The sequence below is a fragment of the Pipistrellus hanaki genome, assembly GCF_964339955.1.
Source record: "Pipistrellus hanaki genome assembly, chromosome: 3".
NCBI lineage: Eukaryota > Metazoa > Chordata > Mammalia > Chiroptera > Vespertilionidae > Pipistrellus > Pipistrellus hanaki.
Window position 1 is genome coordinate 154,173,632 of NC_140505.1, and position 27,927 is coordinate 154,201,558.

General features: G+C 41.9%; 1 protein-coding gene across 4 annotated transcripts in view; it reads left to right on the forward strand.

Annotated features, from left to right (window-relative positions):
• The first annotated feature begins 14,018 nt into the window (after positions 1-14,018).
• The window catches only part of SINHCAF (SIN3-HDAC complex associated factor), a 34,332-nt gene continuing 20,423 nt past the window's right edge, over positions 14,019-27,927 (forward strand). The window contains exon 1 of one of the 4 annotated variants that reach the window (XM_084877896.1): positions 14,019-14,221. The gene's annotated coding sequence lies outside the window, so the exon portion shown is untranslated. Of the gene's footprint in view, positions 14,222-14,534; positions 14,608-15,610; positions 15,890-16,125; positions 16,255-27,927 lie in introns of those variants that run through there. The other 3 variants (XM_084877894.1, XM_084877897.1, XM_084877895.1) reach the window with 3 other exon arrangements.

Genomic DNA, 27,927 nt, shown 5'->3' on the forward strand with positions numbered 1-27,927 from the left:
CTCCACTTCTTTGCATTCATGTCTTCTTTCCCACCTCTCCAGAAATCTATTGTTTCTAGAAATCCTGAGTCCTGATTGGGGGGGGGAATTAGGCAACTGCCGATCATCAGCACTACAAATTTATGATGTCCAATTTCAGCTAAGCCTTCAATTCCCCTCAATAACCCTTAAGTTAGTCTTTGAAAGCACTCTCTCCTAATCTACTGAGCAGTATTCCCTTACATGTCTTCTCAATCCACTCAATTGAGGGAGGGAGAAGGAAAGAGAGAGAAAAGCATCAATGATGAGAGAGAATCATTGATCAGCTACTTCCTGCGCACCCCCTACTGGGGATCAAGCCCGAAACCTGGGCATGTGCCCTGACTGGGAATTGAGCCGTGACCTCCAGGTTCAGAGGATGATGCTCAACCACTGGGCCACACTGGCTGGGCTTGACTTTTGCTCTCAAACAGACTGATTTGCTTCCATTTCATTTAGAAAATCAAGGTCATCAAACAACAGATACTCAGCTTCTTCCACTCCTGAAAATGTGGCTTCATTTTTCACCGTGAGTCTCAGAGGATGAGCTCCCTCACTGCTTAAGACCAAGGCATCTCTTTTGTTCCTTGTTATTTCCCAGGACCTTACTCTATCAGACATGCTCTCTTTATTCCAGTTGCTTCCTCTCAATTCACTGTTTCCATTCTCTCAACAAATATTTATTGAGTGCCTACAATAAATGCAATCCTGCATCTCAGCTTATGAGTATGATCAAGTTCTTCACACACTAAAACATATAAACAGCAAACTTTCTTGATCTTTCATCTCTCTCTAGTGTCTGGTCTTTCTCCTTCCCTTCCTCAATTCGGATCTGATCATCTTCCTCTCTAAGCTTGTTCATTTCCCAGTTTTCTCAAACTCAGTTCATGTGATCACCATCCAAATTAGAAACATGGGACTTACCTAGACTTTGTGCTCTTCTTATACTAGTACAGTCAGTCAGTAACAAAGCACCTGTCTTCTCTCCTTGAAATCTCCCAAGTTTGTCCTCTCCAGTTAAGGTCCTTCAGGATATTTTGCCTAAACTAGATAGCATTATAATGTTAAGACTTAACAGTTAAGTGATAAGCCTGCCTCCAGTCTTACTTCCTCTTAACCCATCCCCCTACACTGCACCTAGAATTAGATCCTTAAAAAGATGAACTTAATCATGCCACTCCCATGCTTAAATGCTTTTAGTGATTCCAGTCGCCTAGGGCCTAAGTCCAAGCTCTCTATTAGTGTGACTCACAGGCTTCTGTGACCTGACCAGACTTATGCCCCCCAAATCTCAGTCATGCACTTGCCACTGTCATAAGTCGTGCTATTTTATGCGTACAGTTACGGGCTTTTGCTTATGCTGTTCCTGCAGCTTGGAAAGCCCCGCCCATGTTTGTTCACCTGCCACCTCATATCCGTCCTTCCAGACCCACTCAGGTGGCATTTTCTCCAAGCTTTCTCTGGACACCAGGCTGCTGAATAACCCAGCTTTGTGCTCCCTGGGTGCCTTCTGCATATTTTATCATGTTATACTGAAATGACCTATTTACCCACCCGGTTTCCTTCTAGGCTCCTGAAGGGCACAGACCACCTGAACTCATATAGCAACAGTGGTGAGTACATCGTATAACTTTACTTTGAGTATTTGGGTATTTACTTTTTATGTAACTGTTGGGCCTCCCTCGTGGGGATGGAAGCCCATTAAGGGTAAGGAAGTATATTTTATAACATTGTGTACCCTTATCAAATAGCAGATTATGTGCATAAGGATATTTATTAATAGTTACTATTGTAAACTCTATTAAAAGTCACTTAAGTGTACTCTCTGCTAACTTTGGGTTAGCTCTATCATTCCTATGGAATAGAAGCAGCCCATTTCAGGCCAAATCTAATTCCAACAACAGTTTGAAATTCTTATGCTGATAGTTAATATAAAAAATTGATTGAGAAAAGTGAGGAATCAGCTAATCATACACACATACAAATACACAGACACATTTTTGTGGTTGTTATTGTAAAAGTATCAGGCTAACCGGCAGAGATAGTAACAAAAATGGGTTGTCTTAAAGGGCACTTCCTCTGGTAAGAAACACCACATTGTATGGTGCATATGTCATTAGTCCTGTTCAACCACATTCCTCGTGTGGTCTCCTGAAGTCCCTTCCCCAGCTTAAAATATTCAATATGCCACCGTGTCATATTTTGGGGTAGCGTGTCCTGAACCTCATTGCCAATGGCATGATCTAATATGTAGAAAATCCTAAAGATTCCACAAAAAGAACTATTAGAACTAATAAATAAATTCAGCAAAGTAGCAGGATAAAAAAATCAAATCACAGAACCAGTTGCATGTCTATACACTAATAATAAACAGACTGAAAAAGAAATTATGAAATAATTCCATGTATAATAATAATACCAAAAATAATTAAATACTTAGGAATTAACTTAATCAGTGAAGTGAAAGACTTATACAATAAAATCTGTAAAATATTGCTGAAAATTTTTAAAGAAAATATAAATAAATGGAAATATGCCTTATGTTCATGAATGGAAAGACTTAATATTGTTAAGATGTCAGTACTACCCAAAGTGATCTATTTTTTAAAATTGCCTTTGTGAGAGAGAGGAAGGGGGAGAAAGAGAGGGAGAAAGCCGGGACCGGTTTGGCTCAGTGGATAGAGCGTCGGCCTGCAGACTGAAAGGTCCCGGGTTCGATTCCAGTCAAGGGCATGTACCTTGGTTGCGGGCACATCCCCGGTAGGGGGTGTGCAAGAGGCAACTGATTGATGATTCTCTCTCATCGATGTTTCTAACTCTATCCGTCTCTCTTCCTCTCTGTGAAAAATCAATAAAATATATATTTAAAAAAAAAAAAGAGAGGGAGAAAGAGAGAGAGAGATCAACTCATTGTTCCACTTATTTATGCATTCATTGGTTGATTCTTGTATGTGCCCTGACTGGGGATCGAACCTGCAACCTTGGCATATTGGGACAATGCTGTAACCAACTCAACTACCTCGCCAGGGCCTTCAGTGCAATATGTATCAAAACCCCAATGATTCTTTTTCTTACAGAAATAGAAAAACTCATCCTAAAATTCATATGGTATCATAAAGGATCCTAGATAGCCAAAAGACTTTTGAAAAAGAACAAAGCTGGAGAACTTCCACTTGCTGGTCTCAAAAGTTACTACTAATCTACTGTAATTAAAACAGTGTGGTATAGATATTAAGTCAGTCATATAGACCAATGAAATAGAATTGAAAGTTCAGAAATAAACCATGGCATATATGATCAAGTGATTTTTGACAAGAGTACCAAGACCATTCAATGGAGAAAGGATAATCTTTGCCACAAATGGTACTGGGGAAAACTGGATATCCATATGCAAAATAATGACTTTGAATTCTTATCTAACAACATATACAATAATTAACTCAAAATGGATCAAAGACTGAAATTTAAGACCTAAAACTGTAAACCTCTTAGAAGATAACATAGGGCAAAAGCTTCATGACATTGAGTGTAGTAGTGATCATGGATGCAATATCCAAGGCACAGGAAACAAGAAAAACAGGCAAATTGGACTTCGTAAAAATTAAAGCATATTCTGCATCAAAAGACAGTATCTACACTAATAAAAGAAAAAGATGCAAATTGGCTGTACCTTTGCAACACGCACCAGCCAATCAGGAGTGGCTATGCAAATTAACCCAACAAAGATGGCAGGTTAATTTGCATACACAGGCGCCAAGCAGCCAGGGGCGGGATACTTGTGTCATCATCACGGCAATGACACAGGCATTCTGCACTGCCCCAGCCACTCTGGGCCTCTGGGAAGCATGGGAAGGGGGAAAGGCTGCTCTGGCCAGAGTGAAGGTGGTGCTGGCAGCCAGGGGAAGGAAGGCCCATTCTTACACAAATCTTCATGCATCGGGTGTCTAGTCAACAGAATAAAAAGGCAACCAAAAATGGGAGAAAATATTTGCAAATTACATATCTGATAAGGGATTAATACTCAGGATATATTTAGAACTCCTAAACCTCAACCACAAAAAAACAACCTGATTCAAAAATGGGCAAAGGGCCGAAACTGGTTTGGCAAAGTGGATAGAGTGTCAGCCTGCAGACTGAAAGGTCCCGGGTTCGATTCCGGTCAAGGGCATGTACCTTGGTTGCGGGCACATCTCCAGTAGGGGGTGTGCAAGAGGCAGCTGATCGATGATTCTCTCTCATCAATGTTTCTAGCTCTCTATCCCTCTCTCTTCCTCTCTGTAAAAAAATCAATAAAATATATATATTTTATAAAAAATGGGCAAAGGACTTGAATAGACATTTCTCCAATAAAGATATAAAACCCTATGTAATAAAGAGGTAATATGCAAATTAACCCTCACACCGTCACAGATGGCTATGTCCACAACAGAGGCGGGTTTCCCATAATACAAGATGGCTGCGCCCACAATGGAGGCAGGGTTCCCATACGAGTGATCAGCAGGGACCTGAGGCTGCAACTCTGCACCCCAGTGCCAGGCTGAGGGACCTCAGGCCATGCCTCCACCCTGTCGCCAGGCTGGGGGACCTGAGGCTGCGCCCCCGCCCAGCGGGGCTTGACAGGGGTGGGGCCCCGCCGAGTCTGGATCTTGACCAGTGGGGGTGGGGCTGGCCAGGTCTGGGTCTCGCGTGATTTTGAGGCACATGTGGGTGGGTGGGGACTTGACTCTGGGTCCCTTGGCATTCCCCAGACTCTGACAGGAGGAAGATTTTCATAATCATTTTACTAATTTTCTTTTATCTCTGACAATTCTCTTATAGAGAAAGGGCAAATAGCAATATTAAAATATTTCCTCTAATTAATTCCCTTTTAATGTGTACAAATTTCATGCACCAGGCCACTACTATACTAATAAGCACATGAAAAGATGCTCATCATCACTAATCTTCAGCAAAAAGCAATTCAAAGCTACAATGAGATACCACCTCACACCAATTAGAATGGTTAATATAAAAAAGACAGAAAGAAACAAACGTTGGTGAGGATGTAGAGAAATTGGAACCCTGAGTACTTAGTGGGGATGTAAAATGATATAGTTCCTGTGAAAAACAGTATGGTAGTTCCTCAAAAATTTAAAAATATAATTACCATATCATTAAGCAATTCTACTTCTGGGTATATATGCAAAAGAATAGAAAAAAAAGGGTCTCTTATAGAGATATTTGTACACTTATGTTCATAATAGCATTATTCACAGTTGCAAAAATGTGAAAGCCATGGATGAATGGAGAAGCAAAATGTGATATAATGGAATATTAGTTAGCCTTAAAAAGGAAGAAAATTCTGACATATGCCACAATGTGAATAAACCTTGAGGATATGCTAAGTAAAATAAAGGCAATCACAAAATGACAAACATTGTGCCATTCCATTTTTATGATATACTTAGAGTAGTTAAAATCACAGAGACATCTAGTAGAAGGGTGGTTGCTGAGGGGAGGGAGAATGGGGTTGTTGTTTAGTGGGTATAAAGTTGCAATTTAAAAATATGAAAATAGTTATGGAGATGGATGGTGGTTATGGGTGCACAACCTTCTAAATGTATTTAAAACCACTGAATTGTACATTTAAAATGGTTAAGATAGCCGAAACCAGTTTGGCTCCATGGATAGAGCATCAGCCTGCGGACTAAAAGGTCCCAGGTTCAATTCTGGTCAAGGGCATGTACCTTAGTTGCGGGCACATCCCCAGTGGGGGGTATGCAAGAGGCAGCTGATCGATGATTCTCTCTCATCGATGTTTCTAACTCTCTATCCCTCTCTCTTACTATCTGTAAGAAATCAATAAAAATATTGAATATTTAAAAATAAATAAATAAATAAAATGGTTAAGATAATACATTTTATGTGTTTTATCACAATAAGAGAAAATTGGGGGGGGGGGGAATTCATGGGTGATTTTCATGCCCTCCAACTACTGACACTATTAGATCTAGGTCTCCTTATCATACAGAGACACAAGGTTGTACATGAATAACTTAAATAAAAGCAGAAATTGACGTGCTCCTTAAGATGCACTGACAAAGTGTCAGCAGAATGAAGAGGAGGAAAGTATGACTTCCTGTTTGGGAAATCAGGGAGCAGCTCTTGGAGGAGTGAAGTGAGATGAATCTGGGATTTGGACTCAAGGGACCTGCTTCCCTCTCTCACCTCCACCACTTACGGTGACATGTAAGACACTAAACAAGCCTCATCACTGCGAAGGTCCATTTTTTTTCATATGTAAATGAGAAAGACTCACTTCTGTGTTACCAGGTTATTCTGAGGATTTTAAACAATGAAGAGAGATAAAATGTGGAAGCACACCGAGGGATGCTACCTAGATCCAGAGCTGGCAATCAATAAATGACAATTATGTCTGAACCTAAGCTGGCATTTGAAGGATGACTTGAAGGAGGGGTAGGATTTAAACACTGGGAGATGAGGGGGAAGGGAATTCCGGGCAGAAGAAAGAAGAGCTTTTAAGGACCACATGGTTTTATAGTTATTTATATGCATGTACCATGCATAGTGTTTTGGAAGCTTTAAAGCCAATCCATGTATGGATCTTGAATTCAAGAAGCTAATTTCAGTAATTCATTTGTGAAACTAATACAGACACTTTTTCTTTTAGTAATGTTGCTTGTGTTCCTAATGTACTTCATGTGTTTTAATAGCTGTTTTCTACCTTAATATATTTTGTATTTAAAGGTAATTTATGCTCATAAAAGTTTAGAGAAAAATATTATATAAAATAAAAATCACTTCTCCCAGTTTCTTTCTTGCTTTTATCATCAGAAGTAAAGGTGATTAGTATTGGGATATGGCTTTCAATCACTTTTGATGCATGCACAAATGCATTATATATATATATATACATATATTCATACATATATGTAAATAGGTATATTTCATACACACACACACACACACACACACACACACACATATTTATTCCTTTTTACCCCTCAAATGAAATAATACTTTAACCTCTGTTCTGGAAATTGCTTTTCAATCACTAATTAGGGTGTTAATATCCTCCTATATCAGTATGCATAAAGCAACCTCATTCTTTTTTTTTTTTAACTGAATTTATTGGGGTGACATTGATTCACAAAACCATACAGGTTTTAAGTGTACAACTCACAACCTTGTTCTTTGTAATAGCAGTGTAGAATTCCATTTTATGGATGCTCCATCATTTGTTTAACCAGTTCCCTATTGTGGGCATTTGGGTTTCAGTCCTTCTACACATATCTGTATGCTCTGTGTGAATTATCTTAGAGGAAATTCCCAGAAATGGAACCAAAACAAAAGTTTTACATTTCGCCGAAACCGGTTTGGCTCAGTGGATAGAGCATCGGCCTGCAGACTGAAAGGTCCCAGGTTCGATTCCAGTCAAGGGCATGTACCTTGGTTGCGGGCATCCCCAGTAGGGGATGTGCAAGAGGCAGCTGATCGATGTTTCTCTCTCATCAATATTTCTAACTCTCTATCCCTCTCTCTTCCTCTCTGTAAAAAAATCAATAAAATATATTAAAAAAAAGTTTTACATTTCAATAGATAATGCTAAATTGGTGTCTTAATGGAACAAATAATTTATACTTTCCAAAATAGAGTAAGAGAGGTTTTCTTTCCCTACGTGGTCAATAAAACTTGGATATTATCAAATACATTTATTTATAATCAAATATAGATAAGTAGTGGTTGATTCTATTTAAATTAAAATTACTGCTGAGCCGAAACTGGTTTGGCTCAGTGGATAGAGCGTCGGCCTGTGGACTGAGGGGTCCCAGGTTCGATTCCAGTCAAGGGCATGTACATTGGTTGCGGGCACATCCCCAGTGGAGGGTGTGCAGGAGGCAGCTGATGGATGATTCTCTCTCATCAATGTTTCTAACTCTATCTCTCTCCCTCTCTGTAAAAAAATTAATAAAATATGTATTAAAATAAATTAAATAAATTAAAATTACTAATGAAGTTATTATAAAATTTATAAATAAGCAATTGTAGTTCAGCATCTTTCTATATGCTTATTTCCATTTACATACTTTTAGATGAGTTAACTTTTCATATTTTTACTCATATTAAGAAATTATGCCTTTATTTTGCAAGTTTTTCCCCCCAATTTGACTTTTTTCCTTTGGCTATGTGGTAATTTTCCCTATGTATGAATTTTTAAATTTTATGTAGTTAAATCTGTTAATCTTTTAAGTCTTTTCAGTTCCCTTACTCCAGGATTAAAAAATTATTTATATACATTTTTAATTCTATCCTTTAATTACAACATTCTTTAAAAATAATATTCACTTTTGATTATATTACTTACATCTATTATCATAAATGTTAACAGGAATATGTTTATGTTTGGTATATTTCAGTTCTCCAAATCAAGAATTTGGGCAAAAAATAATGATTTAATATACGCAATTCACTCTAACACAACTGGCACTTGTTTCGATTTGAAAAAATGATGGGAGGTAAAATTTTAAAGAATGCATTTTTTCCCCCCGAAATGGTCTTAGAACCCTCTATTCTCTTCCACAGAATCTTATTTTGTAGATTATTAGTTTAAGTATAAATTATATTGTTGCCATTACAGTAGCATTTTAGTTGTTAATAAATTGAGTACTAACATCCTTCTCTCCCTAATTTCAGCGAACCTGAGGATATGTTTCTTAATTCAATCTTACACAGAAATTTAAATTATGTTAATATATTAAGCCTTGCCTCTTAGGAAGATAGCATGCAATCTGTTATATTCTCCTTTAGTACTATCTTTTCTAACCATTGCCACAAGTGCAGTATGGTACATTCATTACCTCTATTTCATCTGCTTTACTCTGTATTTCCATTTCTGGAACACCAAAGCACTGCTATAGTAACAATACATCTAGATAAACTATTAATGGTTATATCGTCTGACACATCAAAACAAATAACTCTTGCTGATCTCAGCTGTGGTAATTCATTCTATTTTTTAAAAAAATTCATGTAAAGAATTCAAATTTTAAGAGGTATAAAAATTTTTTTAAAGTTAAGTGTAGGCAAATATTAAATTCTTTTAGATTCCTGAGTATTTTATATCCAAGGTTCTTAGAAATAGCAATCCAGCATGTTGATGCTGTGGCATGCTTGTCCTCACTAATGATTTGAATATTAGAACAGGGATTCTAGTTCTGTCCTTTCCCATGACCAAACAGTTGGCTGTCTCAGAGAACTTGTTTCTGAAGTTGCCACTGGTTCAATACTCTTCCCACTCTTCAAATCTCCATCTAATGGATAATTCAACTTCATTTCCTCAAAGGTGCTTTCTCTTACCTCCAGATTAGATCAGACCCCAAGGCCATACATGGGTAGGTTCACATTCCCTTTTTTCCACTTTTATTTCTCACTGTTTGTAATGATATTTGTATGGGTATTTGGATTACCTGCCTCGCACATTAGTGAAAGACTGTTTCTGCATTTCTTATTATTTTATTATCAGAGCCTGGCAATTCGTTCATATTAAGTATTTGTTGAATAAATGAATGAATGAATGAATGAGTGAATGAATGAATTCATGTCCAAGTCAAATCCTATCCTCTTTAGAAAAACATTTCTAGCTTCTCCAGCCACTGTGATAAATCCCTCTCTTAAATTTGAGGTGTTTGTTGTTGGTACCATTCACTTGTCCTCTGGAATCATTGATTCATAGGATTTAATAGTTTAGAGGTAGCAAGCTTTCTATTGTACATGATGCAATTCATTGAAATACAATTCTTGGTTTTAGTTTTGTGAATATCATCATTAGTGATTGGAAGTTGCCTCCCGAATCATCATCCTTGGACTATCCTTGTTTTAGTTTTTCTGATATTTAGCAAGTATCTACTTTCTTGTGATTTTTCAAGACTAATTTGGCTCCTTAGCATAAAAAAGAAAAAGCCTATTTGTTCTTCTAATGATGGTCCCTCAAATAGTCAAAGATAGCTCTCCTGCTCAATCAAAACACAGCCCTCCTTTAATTATTGCTTTTACATTCTGGTTTCCAACTTCTTTCATCATTCTGATTTACTCTCCTGTGATATCAGTTTAAGTTTGTCAAGGTCCTTCCTAAAATAAAATTACTTTTGTTATCAGTAATTTTATTTTTTTTCTAAATATGCTATTCAAATGTCCAAAGATAGTAATAAAAGAATTAAAATTTCTAAAAAAAAAAAAAAATTCAGAGGTTACTTTTTTCTAAGAATAAATTTGTGATGGCTCTTTAAGTCTTAAAGTTCAGAAATTTGAAAATATAATTTTGATTAAGTAATAGATACTGTTTTCTGGGAGCTGTTAACGGCGGTTGGAGGATTGTATAGATCACATAACCAATTCTATAATGTATGGTTTAAAACGATCTCACTTGCTCTGACCACTGGCTAGGTGAACTTCAAAGGGTTTTAAACAAATAAGTAACAAAATACTGTGCTTGTTTTGGTCCAAAAGGTTTACTCTTATAGCTATTACCTGCTAAGAAACCAAACCCAATGTTTAATAATAATAATCAGCTCTTTCCTGGGCTCAGCAAAAAATGTTTTGATGTGGTTGGTACCAGCCTCTGATGAGGGTATCAGCCTTCTTTTAAAAAACAACCATTAGTTTGAGTTGTCATTACCAACATTACTAAATTGCTGATAATAACATTCATTACAAAGCAAGAATTATCCTTTTCAGTCCTTTATATATCATTTATCATTCGTTTCAAAAACATTATATTATATTGAAACGTTGCTGTCAACATGTCTCAAAAGAAGGCAACAAATGCTGCAAGAAGAAAAAGTAGCAAATAAAATAAATAATGTAGAAATAAATTAGAAGGGCGGGGAACTTGAGCCTCTCCACTTCTGAGATGGTTTTCCTATCTGGCACATAGTTATGATCATTAAATATTTGTTAAATGAATGAGAACATTCAAGCACTAGGGACAATTCCGTAGCAGGGATGACATGTTATGAGCAAAGTAATTGGCTGAGCCAGAATATCTGGCAATTTATTTTCAATTTCAATTTTTACTATATTTTCAATTTCAATATTTATTGAGAACCCATTATGAGTTAAACTGTAATCCCTAAAAACACTCAAATATTTTTCTAACATGATGTAACTCAATTTCCTATAATCCAAATTTATATTATAAATTCATTCCTCTTTCTTTCCCTCACTCCCTCTCCCTCTCCCTTATTTCCTTCCCTCATTTCTTTTCTTTTTTTTTTTTTTTAAATGTTGGAGTTGGGGATGGTTATTTTTTAAAAATATATATTTTATTGATTTTGTACAGAGAGGAAGGGAGAGAGACAGAGAGTTAGAAACATCGATGAGAGAGAGTCATCATATGCCCGCAACCAAGGTACATGCCCTTGACCGGAATCGAACCCGGGACCCTTCAGTCCCCAAGCCGACGCTCTATCCACTGAGCCAAACCGGTCTCGGCTCCTTCCCTCATTTCTAATGAAAAATTCACTTGGGCTATTTGGGTAACTATTTTAAAGTAGCCTATAAATGAGCTATTGGCCCTGGGTAGAGCCAGCCATAGCAATGTGATCAAGCAACAAAATGAACAAAAGAAACTTTGGAATGCACCTGGATGTTAAGAAAATAAGAGGTGTTTTTTTGTTGTTTTTTTAAAGACTAAGGAACTCAAATTTCTCTTCAGGGTTTTGTTGCTACCTTTCCTACAAAATTATCCAGATTACTTCTTGACCTCTACTTTGAGGGCGGAGGAAGTCTTGCTGTGTGATGTGTTGCTCGGTAGCTAGCTCTGAAGCCTCCAGGTACTTTCTTACCTGAGCGCCATATTCTAAATACTGTAATTGCTTGCACATTTGAACCTATTCCATCCCTGGATTACAATATATATATATTCTCTACATAAACTTGAAAGAGAAAAGGCTTTCGAGGTATATTTTAATATTTATATAAATGTATACTTTAATTTACATAAAATATATAGGCATATCCTGTAAGGAATCATTGTAGTTTTAAAAATAATACTTGCCGTTTTCATACTTTCAAAAAGACTGTTTATACTACTTTCAAACTACTTTTGGAGGATCTGTCATACACCAAATAAATACTTGAGACAATCCAGGAAACTTTAAAAAATTCTCTCCAAAAAGAAATTAGGAGCTTATGCTCAGGGGCCAGTTTGCCACCAACAAAAGCCCGGAAAGTTATTAAGCCTATTCTGTTTTATTTATTATAAGGACAGAGTTCATATCAATCGAGGTGATCCCTATAACTTCCAAAAACTCACTTTAGGTTAAGTGCAAAAATTCTAAACTAAAGTTGTTTTGAACTGAGATAAATCTATAATAAATCTGAAAATGTCCATTGAATTATTATTTTGCAAGCAATTAGAGTTTATTATTTGATGTGCACTCTGTTAGGCACTGGAATACACAAAAAGGAATACGATATAAAATTTTGCCCTTCGGGAGCTGGCATTTTAGTGAGAGGTGTCGTTTTTTTTCTCCTTTGCGGGTATTAAACATAGAGTTTTCATATACAGTTATAGAAGTGGCATGTTACAGAACCTAAAGAAAAGAAGCATTAACTGAAGGTTTCAGAAGCGGGTTTGTGTTGTATATACGAGGGATTGGCTGTTGAATTAAAGTAGCATTCTCAGAAGTGTCTATTTAAATCCATATTGTTGACACTACAGGGAAAGCAGTGAAACTTGTCAGCAGATGATTAAGTTTTACGGTTGATGTGCACACTTTTGTAGCTTGGGACCAATATCAAGTTTCTGGGCACATCATCCTTCCTCTCTCCACACCCTCCATTTATCATTAAACCGTGTCCTCAGCCTGTTGGCGTTGTGTTCTCAGAATAAAGGTATTTCACAGTAATTCTATTTTTCATTTTTCATTATCAATCTGAGAAGAGTTACTTCAATTTTTCTTTTTCTTTTTTTTTCTTTTTTGCCCTCCCAAGGGCAAGAAGCGTTTAGATTGCTGGTTTATTTATATATTCCACAAGGGAAAGTCTGCACTCCACTGGCTACTTTTTCAATTCCCAAGACCACCAGTTAGTGGTATTATTTCCGGATGAGTGAAACGCCCTTCCCCAGCAGGTGGGGGAGGGTCGCACAGCCCTAAGTTACTGGCTTTCCACTGACTAGCCTTTTAGGAAAGTGACACCGGTCCCACGGAAATTAACAACCCTTTCACTCGGACAGGCTTGACATCTTCAGGACGAAGTGGAGATTAAAGAAAAAAAAATTGAATTCTTATGGGTTGGGTTACTGTTGGAGGAGGGCAGGTGGGGATTTAGTGAATGGATAGACGATCAAACGGGGCTCTTTATGAAACGACTCATTAACACTGCACGAAAAAATAAACCTCTGCTGACTCCAGAGGATTGAAAAAAAAAAAAAAAGCTTCAAAAATCTAAACTTCAAACAAAATTTAGGAAACGTAAGGAGACCTATCAATGCAGTCTGGGTGCTTGCAAAAATAAATAAAATAAAAATAAATGCCGTCTGGGTGCTTGCAAAACCACACCTCAGGCTAGAAACCGGGGCACAGGTGTGAACATTTTGCAAAGCAGCTTTCCGAACGGTTTTCCAACGCGAAAGACCTGTGCGCGCAGCCCGAGAACTGGAGGGTGGCAGGCGCGTCGCGCAGGCTGAGCGTTCGCCCCGCGTGGCTATAACCTTTCCGCCTTCCCCGCCCCGCCACGCCCCCTCGGCCGCCGCCGCCTCCGCCCGGGAGGCGTTTGTTTACGTGACGTCACCCGTAGTAAGCAGTCCCCGCCCCCGTGAGCCTCCGGCCGCCGCCGCGTTTCCCGCGCCGCGGCGCTTCTCCCCTTAAAAGGACAATAGAGGCGCCGGGAGCGCGCGCGGCCGCCGGGCCTCCTCGCCTCCGCCGCCCTCGACGCGCCCGCGCGCCCGCGCGCCCGCATGCAAATGAGCCCGATTCAGTAGAATTTTGCACCGGGAGCCGCGCGTGCGCAGAGGGAAAGCGGAATCTACACCTTCCCCGGCCAGCGGCGGTAGCAACTGCAGAACTGCAAGGAGACAATCTTCCCAGACAAGGCAGTTGGGGAAGGAGGGAGCGACAGGCGCGGGGTGGGGGTGGCTGGCCTGGCGTGCACGCCGCACCTTGGGGACGCTGACTGCGCGTGGAACGGCTGCGTGTGGAAGGTGAGTGACTCCGACCATTACTCGGGTGCAAAACTCTTCCCTAGGCTTTGATTTCAGAGTGGCTTCTTTTTTTTCTCTCCCTCTCTCATTTCATCTCCCCCACCTCCCCCAGTCCTTACACACAGACACACACACGCACACGCACACGCACACACAGGAAGTTTTGTCTTGGAGATGGCATTGCGGGGAGCGCTGTGTTCGTGATTTCCCCCGGACCCCCCGATCCTTTTGTATGCGCACGTTTTAAAGTGTGTGTCTCTTTCCATCGGGGACGGAGGGAGGGGACGGAAGGCAAACCGAAAGTCTTGCGGCGGGGGACGTGGAGGGGGGAGCCTGGGAACGCGTGCGGAGCCGCCGGAGTTGGGGCGGCGGCATCCACGGTAAAGGTGACAATGACTTTTTTTGTCAGCCGCAGCGATCTCGGGCGCCCAGGAGCAGAGCCAGCCCGGTGGCTGGAAAGGCCCGAGGGGAAAACGACTCGCTGGCAATTGGCGGAGGGGGCACCCCCCCCCCCTCCCCGGGGATCGGTGCGCGGTGTGGGCGCGCGCCCGGGAGGGGTCGGGGCTCCGGCGGCTGTGGACCTCGTGGCTTAGTGTTGATGGCAGCAGCCCCTTTGCGCGTGTTTTGAGAAAGGTGGACCCTACAAACTTAAAGTTGCGGTGTGTGGACTTGCGAGCTGGCGGAGGGCAGGAGGGGGTTTTAAACCGGCCTCTGGGTCGGTGCCGCCGGGGTTGCCAAGCGCACGCGGCGCCGGGCGTTGTTGGTGCCGGACTCCGGGGGGACGCGGATGCGACAATGAGAGCCGCACGCGGCCGCCCCTCGGGGAGCAGCCCGGGCTCCCCCACGCCTCCGGGCCGCGCCCAGGCAGCGCTCTGGGTGTCTGGGGGCAGCCCCCCAAGTTTAGTTCGCCGTGGATTCACCTGTAGCGTGGCGGTGGGCGCCGCGGCGAGGGCTTTTCTCTAAAGGGCCGACGCGTGTTTGGCTTCAGATGGCCCGTCCGAGCCCTCGGACCCCGGGGACGGAGGCGGCGGCGCGGCGTGCGCCCCCGGGGCCAGAGGACCCCGCCGGGCGCCGCGTTTTTGTGCCGAACCTGACGGACCACGTGCTCGGTCGGAGCGGCGACCTGATTCTCGCCGGGAGTGTCCGTCCGGCTCCAGGTCAGCCGCGAGCCGCGGGCGCTGCCGCGTCCGGCCGCCCGCCCGGCAGGACAATGTGGTTTTGCAGATGATGGCGTCCTGCCAGTTTACAAAAGCAGAGTGAAAGTCACCAACTCTCCTGGCCGGGGTGGGGCGGGTGACCCAGGCAGGCGTCTGTCCATCCAGGGACCGGGCAGAACTTGGGGATGGAACGGGCCCGCCGCCGAGGGGAGGGGAGGTGGGGAGGACGGACAGGGCTGCGGCGGCGCGGGGTGCCGAGCCCTCCCGGGGTGCCCGCCGGGTGTCTGGCCCCGGGGAGACCATCCGGCATCCCGATGCCGCACGTAGGCAACGCCGGGCCGGACGCAAAACAAAGGGCTTTGCATGCGCCCATGCGGGCCCCGCCGGCGCGCGGGGCGGCTGCGGGCGGAGGGCCGTGCGGGCCGGGCGCCCCCCCGTGAAGTTGGGGCGACTTTCTGGAGGGGCTTTTGTCCCCCTGCCCGGCGCGGGGAAACTTTGGCGGCGCTCCTGGGTGAGGTGCCATGCTGGTGCGCGGGGAGGCGGCGGGCTTCCGCGCTCCGGGCGCTCCGGGCGGGGAGGGAGGCGGCGTGGGGGGGGTCCCCTCGCCTCGGTGCGGCGACGGCCCCAAAGGGCCGGGAAGAGCGTGGCCCCGAGTTCCCGGTCCGTTACCCGCGGCCCGGAGCCTGCGTCTGGGAGGTCTGGGGCTTCGCCTTTGAAGTGGAACTGTTGCCATGTTTGAATTACGTCAGGGCAAAGCCATGAGGAGGAACAAGCCCCGGCAGCTCGGCGTGCGGGAGGGAGGCGCGGCCTGCGGGAGGCGCCGCGCTGGGCGGGCGGGCGGGCGCCGGCGGCGAGGGGCCGGTGGTGCCGGCGCAGGTGAGGTCCCTCCGCCCTCGCCCCGGCCAGCAGCTCCCCGTGGAACTTTCTTCCCGACCCGAGCTGTTTTTATTTGCCAACAGATCCGGCGGGGAGCTCTGCTCTTTGCTGCTACCGCGGTGCCTCTTTCTTGGTGGGGTCACCGCGTGCCCAAGGGGGAGGCGCAGGTTGGGGGTGGGGGGGAGACACGAGGGCCGTGGGGGACCCGATTGCCTTGAGAGGACGGGGGAGACAATTTGCTGCTTTCTGGGAAACCCAGCAATCCCCCACCCCACCCCCCCCAATTCCCAAGCAGCTGAGCCTCGGCCCGCACACGTTCGGGGGACCCAAGCCCCGACGACACGCAAAGAAACCACCGTGGGGAAGTTGCGGGGCTCCGGGTGCTTGCTGCTGCTTCCTTTTGTGTTTGCGTGTGGGAGGGGCGAGGTTTGTTTGGGTTGGGGTGGTGGTGGTGGTGATGGCGGTTTCTTTGGGTGGTAAGAGGACGCTGCAGAGTTTGTCCCGGTAACTAGGACCCCAGTAGATTTCTTTGTTTTTATTTCTCTTCCTCCAACGTCCGATGGCTAGACTAAGGATTACTGTTTAGCCAAGCACGCTCCCTGTGGGGAGACAGTTTTATCCCCGCGATCCTTTCCCCTCCAACTCCTCACCTGTTCCTAAAGAAGGTTAATAAAACTTTTCTCCCCTTTTTCTTTGAATAGTTAAAAAAAAGAAAAAGAAAAAAGGATTTGACCTTGTCAGTAAGCACCTGTTTTTGAACTGGAGTTCGCCAGACTTGAAAAGCCTTTTAATAATTTATGTTGCAAAACCGAGCACGTTTTATTAATTGCTCAGCCTAAATAATTAAAAGTTAGGGGGAGTTTGTTTCTGGTGTAGCTGGAGAGAGCCTGGCGGCATTTGAAGTATTTGTATAATGATTTTTGGGGAAGGGGAGATCATTCTTGGCCCGAAGGTATGCTTGGCTCAATGTCTGGCGATTGTTCACTGTGTTATCTCGGGATGACCTTGAAGAAGCCTGCACACGGGGAGCTGGGCCTTGGAGATTTTGTGTGGGGGCTGGGGAGGAAGCTGCTGGGAAGGACCAGGGCTCGCTGTGCGTCCCAGTTCCTGGGAATTGTGGTTGACCTTCTGGTTACCCCTCTTAGATTTTCTTTTCAAGCTAACTTTTTTCTTTCCTTTTTTTTTTTTTTTTTTTGTATGTGACCCCAGGCATAGCTCAAAAATTATGCTGGTTTGACACATGGATGCTTCCTTGGTATTTGGGGTTTGCCTGCAGTCTAGACATCCAATAAGCAGCCACCGTATCTGTTGCTTCTTTGCTGTTTTCGCCTGCATTTCAGATCACGTGTGAGGGTTAGAATCCAAAAGTAATCATCTCCGGGGAAAGAATATCCTCAGAGGCCACGCCCCCACACCTGTACAAATGGAAATCCTTTTTTTCTGCTTTTCATTGTTTTGTTATTAAATAATCACATTTCCCCCAAGTTTTGGTTCACCAAATTGCAGATACCCAAAGGCAAACAGTATCGGTAACTAAACTTCTGAAGTGAATACAAAGAGCATGTCAAGAAAATGAAAAGCTTTGGATTTAATAACTTTATGGCTTCCTTTGGGCAGTCATTTCTCGGGGGTCATGTGTTTCAAATGCATATGAAGTACTTTGCAAATACACTGAGATTCTTTGTTTGTTTTTTCTTAATTAGTATTTTATAGTCAAGTTCCGGCGAGGACTTCAATATCCGGGGACATTTCAAATACAATATATAGACCATAATAAAACTATTAAATTGCAGCTATTTTCAGTATCAGGGATATGTGCAACAGAGATTTGGTTTATCAAGGTGAATGAGCTGAGGGGGCAGGTCACACAGACAAGGTCTCTGCTGCCTTCCCTTTTTTTGTTGCTTTTGCGGGAGGTTGGAGATGAAAAGTTCAGTTGGTGGCTTCATTCTAGAACCCCAAAGCTGCTGTTGCTAAGAATTCTCAATTCTGTACATCTGGACCTCGGATAGTCACTTTTTCCCCAGAGTGGGAATCGCGCCCTGGGAAAACCTGCCTCCTGGGGCTCAAACTCAGGAAGATTTATGTCAGGAAAGCCACTGGAGAATGATTTTCTATGTAAAACAAATTTTTCACTGGGGAAAGCTTCCTTTGATTTGAAATATAAACCAACTTTCCAAACTGTTATGAAGACATGAATTCACCATGCCAGGCACACAACACAGCAGTTGCTTTAAAAATAGGGCACTTCCTTTTTTCCTTAGAAGCTAGGAATATAATTGGCTGAGAAGGAAGGGAGCACATTTGTTGAGGCACTTAGGTTAATTGTTCAGAAGGCTCCAGGGTTAAAATGCCTAAATTCCAAAGCCTTGGTCATCCTAAGTCCCATTGTGGTCTAGTTATCTCGTCTGCAAAGTAGCAATGATGGGGCTCATGGGGTTGTAAATCATTAAGCAAGGAAGGTGCTTGGTAAATATTGGCTGTTGTTACTCTCACAACTTCGGGAAGTAGACGTTTTACAGAAGACCCAACTGAGGAAATACTCAGTAAATGATGAGTGGAAAGAATGAGTCTTCGGCCCCCTCCCCCACCCTCAGGAACTGGTTCTGGGAAGACACTACCTTCAGTCCTGGTTCCTTAAGAAGTTCTGATTCAACCATCTTACCTCTTCCTGCTTTCTCTTGTTCACAAGAGTGTCCTGGAATTCCCACACTTAGCTTTGACTCGGGGGTTATAAATTGAAAATATTTTCTTTGATTCTCCAGTTTCTCCTCTAATTGAATCAGCAAATAAGAAGGTGTTCTGTATTATGGAAATAAGCTGGAAGTGCACCCCCTCCAAAAAGAGGGAGGTAGGTTTCCTTTTTGCACTAAAAATACAGAAGTCACAGGCACATTGACTGTTACATAGTCAAAACCCAAGTTTCCATTGAACTAAAGCAACTTATTGCTAGCTTGTATTTAGTTGTTTCCACCTATTATAAGTTGGTTTGGCTTAATGTTATTTTAATTTGGTTGATGCTAATGTATGCTGAGTTTAAATAGCTCTCATTTTGTGTCTCCCACATTATTTTCCTAGCCTCCTCTTCCTCCCACATATGCTTACTTGCAATAAGCAAGAAATAATTTTTCTACCAATTGTTAGGAAAGCATTGAATTGTTTACTGTTAATCATCTGTAATTAAAGTAATTGATTTGGTTTACATTTTCTGGAAATCTGTAAGCCTCAAAACAAGTTTTCCTTACAAAAAAAAATCTGTAGACTAAACGTTAAAAATGACTCCATTTAAAACATCAGTTTTTAGTCCAGCTGGTGTGGCTCAATGCTTCTATGAATCAGGTCACAGTTTGATTTTCTGTCAGGGCATATGCCTGGGTTGTGGGCTTGATCCCAGTAGGGGGCGTGCAGGAGGCAGCCGATCAACGACTTATTGATGTTTCTATTTCTCTCCCTCCTTCTTCCTTCCTCTCTAAAATAAAGTATATTTTTTAAAAAGACATCCGTTTTTAAATACACATCTTTTACAATTTTAATTGAATTTATTGGGTTGACATTGGTTTTTAAAACCATACAGGTTTCAAGTGTACAACTGAAAAGAACATCATCCTTAATACGCATCTTTATTGTGGACACATTTTCTTTCTTTTTTTTTATTATATTTTATTGATTTTTTTACAGAGAGGAAGGGAGAGAGATAGAGAGCTGGAAATGTCATTGAGAGAGAAACATCGACCAGCTGCCTCTTGCACACCCCCGACGGGGGATGTGCCCACAACCAATGTACATGCCCTTGACCGGAATCGAACCCCGGACCTTTCAGTCCGCAGACCGACGCTCTACCGCTGAGCCAAACCGGTTTCGGCCTTTTTTTTTAATTAAAAAAAAAAATAGCCGAATTCGGTTTGGCTCAGTGGATAGAGCGTGGGCCTGTGGAATGAAAGGTTCCAGGTTCGATTCCAGTCAAGGGCATGTACCTTGTTTGCGGGCACATCCCCAGTGGGGGGTGTTCAGGAGGCGGCTGATGGATGTTTCTAACTCTCTGTCCCTCTCCCTTCCTCTCTGTAAAGAATCAATAAAATATATTAAAACAAATAAATTAATTAAAAAATATATATTTTATTGATTTTTTTTTTTTTTTTTTTAACAGAGAGGAAGGAAGAGAGATAGTTAGAAACATCAATGAGAGAGAAACATCGATCAGCTGCCTCCTGCACACCCCCTACTGGGGATGTGCCCAAAACCAAGGTACATGCCCTTGACCGGAATCGAACCTGGGACCCTTCAGTCTGCAGGCCGATGCTCTATCCACTGAGCCAAACTGGTTTCGGCAATGGGCACGTTTTCTTATTCATGCCCTTAAATACATTGTTCAGCTCCATTTTGGCTCCACCATTCGAAGGGCAGTTAGTAAGTTTTACCTGTTTCTGTGTGCTGTGTATAGTCAGCACCTGGATGTAATGTAAGACTTAGTTCCTGCCCTGCAACAGTTTACCACTGAGTAAAGGAGATAATACAGTAAACAAATATGTGAAATCCTGCGTGTTAAGTATTCTAATAAAGTAATCTGAAGGTTTTGTAAAAAGAAATAATTCTTAAGGAAGACCCCCCCTCCTTACACCCCCCCCCAAAAAAAAAAATAAAAAATTCCCAGGTTAAGGGGATGGAGGGGAAACTATGTCAAACAGAAAGAACAGCCTGAGATGTGCGGCTAGTTAGTGAAGTTGGTTTCACACTCCTGGAATATCAGAATTCCAAATTGGGAGCAGCTGGAAGGCAGGGCCAGATCCTGCGAAGCTTTGAATTTCTTGCCAAGGATTTTAGATATTATCTTGAAGCCAGTGTTAGTACTTTGGAAGAGATGATTAATATTTGAACTTGAGTAAGATACCACCTGTTTGAAGAATGCAGGGAAATTAGTTATGAGGCTCTGACAGGAGTTTAAGCACCATGATGAGGGACACACAGGAGTGGGGGGACATGAAACCAGAGAAGTGAAGAAGCAGAATCTGTAAGGACTTCATACACGGTGGATACGGTGGGGGCCGTGCCCAGGGTGCCCAGGGAGAGTCCAGTTGTAGATAAGAGCTCATAGATTTTGTGTGACGGTGTGGATACTGAGACAGGTGAACACAGGAAGAGCTTTCCTGGAAGACAAGGTTATGTAATCAAATTAGGGCATTTAAAAGTTAGGATCGCCAGTCCTTGTGTTGGTGCTTTGTTACAGATATTATCCAAAAGAGTAGGGATTTATCCTTATTTTATAAAGAGAAATGGGAAGGTCAGAGAGCTTAAGGAACTTCTTGAGCTTAGACCAAGACCAAGACCAGATGTGTGCTACCATACCCCCATCCTTAACATGTTTGTCAGTCTTACTAATGGGAGCACAGCTTTACAGGAAGGAGTAGGGTCCAGTTTCATGACCTTGGCTTAAAAGAAAGCCTTCAGAAATCATGTTTTACCTTCAGTTTAATTTGTTGTGTGGGTCCTAGGACAGAGAGAGTTCACACTTCTATAATGTGCAAGTCTCCAATTCAAGAAAATAAGTGGTATACATAGACTGATGTTTTCTTACTCTTGCTTCACAGCATCCTTGGAAAGTAGAAGTGAGATTTCACCCTCGTATTACAAAGGGATAAATAAAATTAGAAGTAACTTTCTATTCAGTTGTAAAGATAAAAGCAGAAATAAACTCCAAATTAACTAATTACAGTGCTCTTTTCATCTGATTCACAATAGTCACACTTCCTAAGTGATCCCTTAAAAACAAATAAATACTGCCCTGGTCGGGTGGCTCAGTTGGTTGGATCATCTTCCCGTTAAAAGATTTTGGGTTCCATTCCAGTCAGGACATATACCAACGTGGGTTTAGTCCCCAGTAGGGACATGTATGGGAGACAACCAATCCATGTTTCTCTCTGAATAAAAACATCCACCCTAACTGGTTTGGCTCAGTGGATAGAACATTGGCCTGCAGACTAAGGGGTCTCAGGTTCGATTCCAGTCAAGGGCATGTACCTTGGCTTTGGGCATATCCCTAGTAGGAGGTGTGCAGGAGACAGCTGATCAATGATTCTCTCTCATCATTGATGTTTCTATATCTCTTTCCCTTCAATAAAATATATAATAAAGATGTAATAAGCAAATGGTCGTTCCTCAATGAATCTTAATGACTGACCTCGTAATGACCAGATCACTGACCATTAGGAGGGGACAGGGCAGCAAGCTATGAGAGGGGGGCAGAGGCAGCTACAGGAGGGCAGGGCAGGGCAGTGGGCGGAGAGCTATAGGAGGGCGGCAGGCAAGCTGCTGGCACACAGATTTGTGCACAGGGCTACTACTGTGTGTGTGTGTGTTTTAAGAGCATATAAATACCACCTCTTTAACCATTACAACTTTCTTATCCACTGGAATTGCTCTTAATCTAGAACTGGGAGGCCCAGTATTTCTTTGCACAACCAAAATGGGAGAACGTAGTATTTATATGTGTGTGTGTGTGTGTGTGTGTGTACTCTGTCTAAAACTTACAAACTTGGAGTTGTGATTTAAAAAATAAAAATTTTAGAGAGGGAAGGAGATAGATATATATATATATATACAGAGAGGAACATTGATGTGAGAAACATCCATTGGTTGTCTCCCAGGGATCAAACCCACTACCTTTTGGTGTATGGGACCACACTTCAACCAACTGAGCCACACTGGCCATGGTGGATTTGTAATTTAAAAAACAATTTTTTTTATATTGAGCCCTCGCCAGTGTGGCTCAGTTGGTTGGGCACAGTGGTTCCTTGCCCTGAGAGGTTGCTGATTTGATTCCTAGTCAGAGCTCCGTCCCATTGTGAGGTGGGCAGGATTCAGCCCATCAATATTTTTCTCTTCTCCCTTCCTCTCTAAAAACAAACAAACAAAAAAACCAACCCCCCAAAATAAGAAACTGATCTTTAAAAATGAAAGTTTTGAAACTTAGGCTGTTTCAGCTGAAGACTTATTTCTGAGTTTGACCCTTTTCCTGTAGGATGAGTTCTGGGCTCTTCTGCAAAGTGTGGGTGGGTTCCATCGGTGGCCACAGTTACACATATTTTACCACATAATTTTTCAAGGACTGGGTACGTGTTTGGAGAGGCTGTTGGTAACAAGTAAGGTTCACCACCATGTCTAAGTTTGCCTCCAGGGAAACTTAACTTTGTCCCTCAAAAGAGAATAAATAAATTGAGAACCACTGATGCCCGCTTGTGGGTTGGTATCCAGGCGCAGGTAAGAGGGAACAATAGTGTTTGATTGCCCCATGACTCCCCTTAAGCTCTGACAAAACATGCCTCATTGTTGAATACCTCAACCAAGTGGCCTCACAGCCTGAGAACACAACAGGGCAGTCCTGTTTGACCCTTTGTGGAGTGTTGCTCCAGTTACACTGTTAGTGTTTACTGCATCTTGTACTTACAACAGTATATGTGACTAAGGATAGCACACCATTGACTAAAATGATGTCAAGGGTAGCGCTGTCAGTTACAGCAACTCAAGGTTCTCAGTGTTTTTCCATATTTATTTCTCTTCCTTTCCCATCATTCTGCCATTTAAAGTTCAACTCTAATGAGTCTCTTTCACATCTAAGTTGTCTTTGGTTGCTCGGTTCCTTTTGTGCTTTTTTTCACCGCTGCTTCCTTCCCACTTGACAAATCGTTCGCTTGTCTCTTCTCTGCAGTTTCCTTCCCATTCTGCTCTCTGTCTAGTCTGATCTTACTAGTCCATTCTGCCTTCTCTCCTGCCTAATGTACTTCCTAATGTGTATCTCTTCATCTGTGGGTCTTTGCGGAAGTTGGTTCAAGCCTTTTCAGGTTCCTCTTTAGTTAAGTCAAGATGTGATGGTAACTTAAGGTTTCGGGGCATTGTACTCTTGAATTTTAAAAAGGCAGTATTAAAAAAAAAAAAAAAAAACAATATAGAAGTGAGTAAAGTGAAAGTAAACTTCCTTCATTCTTGCACCCCCCAGAGGCAACCACTAGCTACCAGTTTTTAAAAATCCATTTTTAAATGTCAGGTTTTTAAAGTTTGAGATCTCATTTTAAAAACATGCCATGTGATTATACTTTATATCTATTGTTCAGCTTGCTTATTGCACAGGACAAAATATCTTGGCTAGTTCCCTCCCTGCCCATGTTGTAGATGTGTGCTACATTCTTTCTAAGGCTGAAAATGAGAGACCATCTTTGAGCTTAGAGTTACTTATCACAAGATTTTTCCTTGAATAATATCCCTTCAGTATTGGCTGTTGCTGTGAAGATTCCTTTTCTTTCCCGCTCATGTTGTATTACACTCAGTAAACTCACCTTATGGCATTGACCCTGATCTTGGGCTTCATAACCTCATTAGATTAATTTCAAATTGTCTCTTTTGTATCTGTGATATACAAGTGGTCACTACACCTTTTCCTGTCTCAACACTCAGGTTACATTCCCCATCATTTCATTGAGTTGGTCATTAGATGTTTATGAAATTACAGCTTTAAAGTGGAAGAAATCTCAACAAATCAATCAAAACAAATGTTTCCAATTAATTATTACATTTTAAAAATTCACTTTTAGTTGTCAATATAAGGTGTTTTCTGATTTGGCTATTGAATGTAATCTTTTTAACTTTGGGAGATTGAACTAAATTGGACAAAACAGCAATTTTAGTGTGGCTGAACTGTTATAGTATAGTAAAATTCTGTGGCTCTCTGTATGACAGAAGCACCCTCAAAAAATTAATAATAATGTCAATGAAAGTTCTTCAAAAAACATGATGTGTTATACAAATGACAGCTTTTCAAAGAAGTTGAGTATCTACTGACGGCACTATTCTAGATGCTGAGTTTACAAAGATGAATAAAGATAGAAGAATTCTTAGCTTGGTCTATTTTCATTTTAAACACAAGCTTATTGAGAAATAATTCACATACCATAACATAAAATTTACTCTAAAATAGTACAATTCAGTGGCTTTTAGTATGTTTACAGAGTTTTGCACTCATCATCACTATCTGAATGTTACAAGACAAATGACAGTTTTTAATCAGCATTTTAAAGACTTTCCTTATTTTTGGCCTTATCTCAAAGCTTAATTTTCTTCTGCTTTCCCTAGGCACACACATAAGGGTGAGATTGTATGGGGTCCACCCTCATGTGTAACTTCATTAATTAGGAAGCAGAGGGTGTTAGCTTCCTTCTATTAAAATATAGTGCTGAGTGATATGATGCTGTGAGAAAGATGCAAAAGTTATGAGTAGTTTAATAGCTGATAGTACCATTTGAACACATAAAACAGATTGTTCTGGAGGAATCATTCAATATTGCATAAATGCAGGACTAGGAAAAAAGTATTCTAAAGAACTATAGGTTCGTTGAAATAACAGACATCCCAAGTTTACAATCAGGTTGTACCACACTCATATCTCTATCTCTCTCTCTCTTCCTCCCTCCCTCTTCCCTCCCTCTCTCCTTTTCTTCCCCCCCCCCCCCCCCTCTCTCTCTCTCTGTATCTATCTATCTATCTGGTGTGTGCATACATACACAGACACAAAACAAAGTAACTTGGTTTCAGAGCCATTTTGTGTGCTTGGTTTCCTTCCACAGATCAGGTAGGTGTTTGTTTTTGTTTGTTTGTTTGTTTAATTAATTAAAAAAAAAAAAGCTTTAGTGCATCTATAGATTTTGTGAAAAAAATTTCAGTTAATCTCTGGGCTCCCTAAAGCTCAGAGTGGTTAAAGCCAACCATTACTCAATGGGGTTGCTGTAAACAAAGCCCGAAGTGAAACCCCTGTGTATTCGCTGCAGATTCCCAGGTGCCTCTCAAGTACTGAAACAAGCTCAGAAAAGTTTTAAGGGGTTTATTCAATAATTGTCCTTTAAAAGGTTCTTGCACTACTTCCTTGTCTGTTGTATTAGGACACGTGTTTCTGGCACTTTTACTGAATGTAGCACTTCCTAGAAGAGGGTGAACCCTAGGATTTAGATCCCCCTCCGATGTTTAGACAGAAGCATTTTTGTCAGTGAAAACATAAGGTCACAGAGCTGCAGAAAGGTTGACCCATCAGAAGACATCCAGCTATTTTATGTTCCCGGATGCCTTAAGAAAAAGACTCTTCAAACTGAAGAATGAAATACCTTGCAGGGGGGAACCGTTGGGCACATGGTGTGGAGACCCCTCTGCCAAAAGGAACCATCGGAAATGAACACACCGATGCACTCACCAGAGCGGCTGATGAAAAGGAAACCTCAGTGTTTCCTCCGGGTAGAAGGCTGGAGCCCCTGCATTCCTTCACAGCCTGTCAGCCTGATGACTGGCTGCGTGGTCAGATCCCGCCTCGGTGAAGTAGTTCATACATTGGAGATGATCGGAATGCGGCGCGGTTTCTGATGGCTTGTTTATTTGTGGGAGGACGGGGGATTGTGAGGGTAGAGATAGGAATCTGCCTTTTGTAATAGGATTGGGTCTGTGTGTTCATGGAATGAACTGGCCTTTCTGCTGGACTTCCTTTGTCCTTGCTGAGAAGGGAGGCTGAAGTTTCCCAGGGCTATTGATGGAGCTGGCAACCGAAAGAGGAACTTGTGGACTTTTGACCTTCGTGGTGGTCATAGGGAAGGTTCGGGGACTTTGGGAGCCCAAGGTTGGTGTGAGGATCAGAGAGTTGTGTTTCTTTTTTTTTTTTTTTTGCTGCAAAACAGGAATAGGCAAGTTAAAGCAATAACTTACACTTTCTTAGACATTTTTTTTTTTAAAAAATTTTTCTATGATCCTGTGTCATTTGACATTGGTTTTTTTTTTTGTTTTTTTTTTTCCCCCCAAAACAATGATTTTCTCCAGGAGGGCATTTTGTTTTCATTTATCATGAAGCCTGGTTGTTAGTTTGATAGCTGCCTTATTTCACAGGCCTCACTACACTGTTTTCCTGCTGTGTACAGAGCACCTTCCTCATTTTCCCCCCTTCTAAAAACCAATAAAATTCCAAAGTATTTCATTTAACAACTATTTATTATCAGCCAAGAATGTTTTGTTTTCTTGTTTTAACGATTCTTAAATTGAAGTAACTGTTTAGACTTAATGAAATGACTCAGGGGCCTTCTGCCCCATCCCATCTCCCTTCTCTCCCTCACCAACAAAAACATTAATGAACTTTTGGTGAACAGAAGTCTCCGCTTAAAAGGAAAGCTCCAGTGTTTAGCTGATGAATTGCTAATAAAATATTTTCTTAGCCTCTGGCTGTATTTCAGAACCCCTCCATTTCATGCACACACAAACAAAATGCCTGGATATTTGGTTATTTCTCTGAATCACTTCCTTAAATATTTGCTCTGGTATAGTAACCGGGATTGGAATGGAATGGGGTCAGGCAAGAGAATATTCAAAGACAAATATTGAAGTTTTTGTTTTACACGTATATTTTTAAAAGAACTTTAAAAAGGAGGATGGTGTTCTGTGGTTACAAGTCCCAAAACTATGGGCACAAATCTAATTAGTATTAATAATCTATTTAACTGATACTTTCTATGATGCTTTTGTGATAATTTTAATTGGTCTCTTACACACACCCACACCCTCTGGACTTGTCCCTTGGGGTTTAGTTCCTAGATTCATTGCCTTTTCATCGCCTCTTTTTGTCCAGATGTTCTGGTAAAGCTGGCCCTTGGTTTGGAT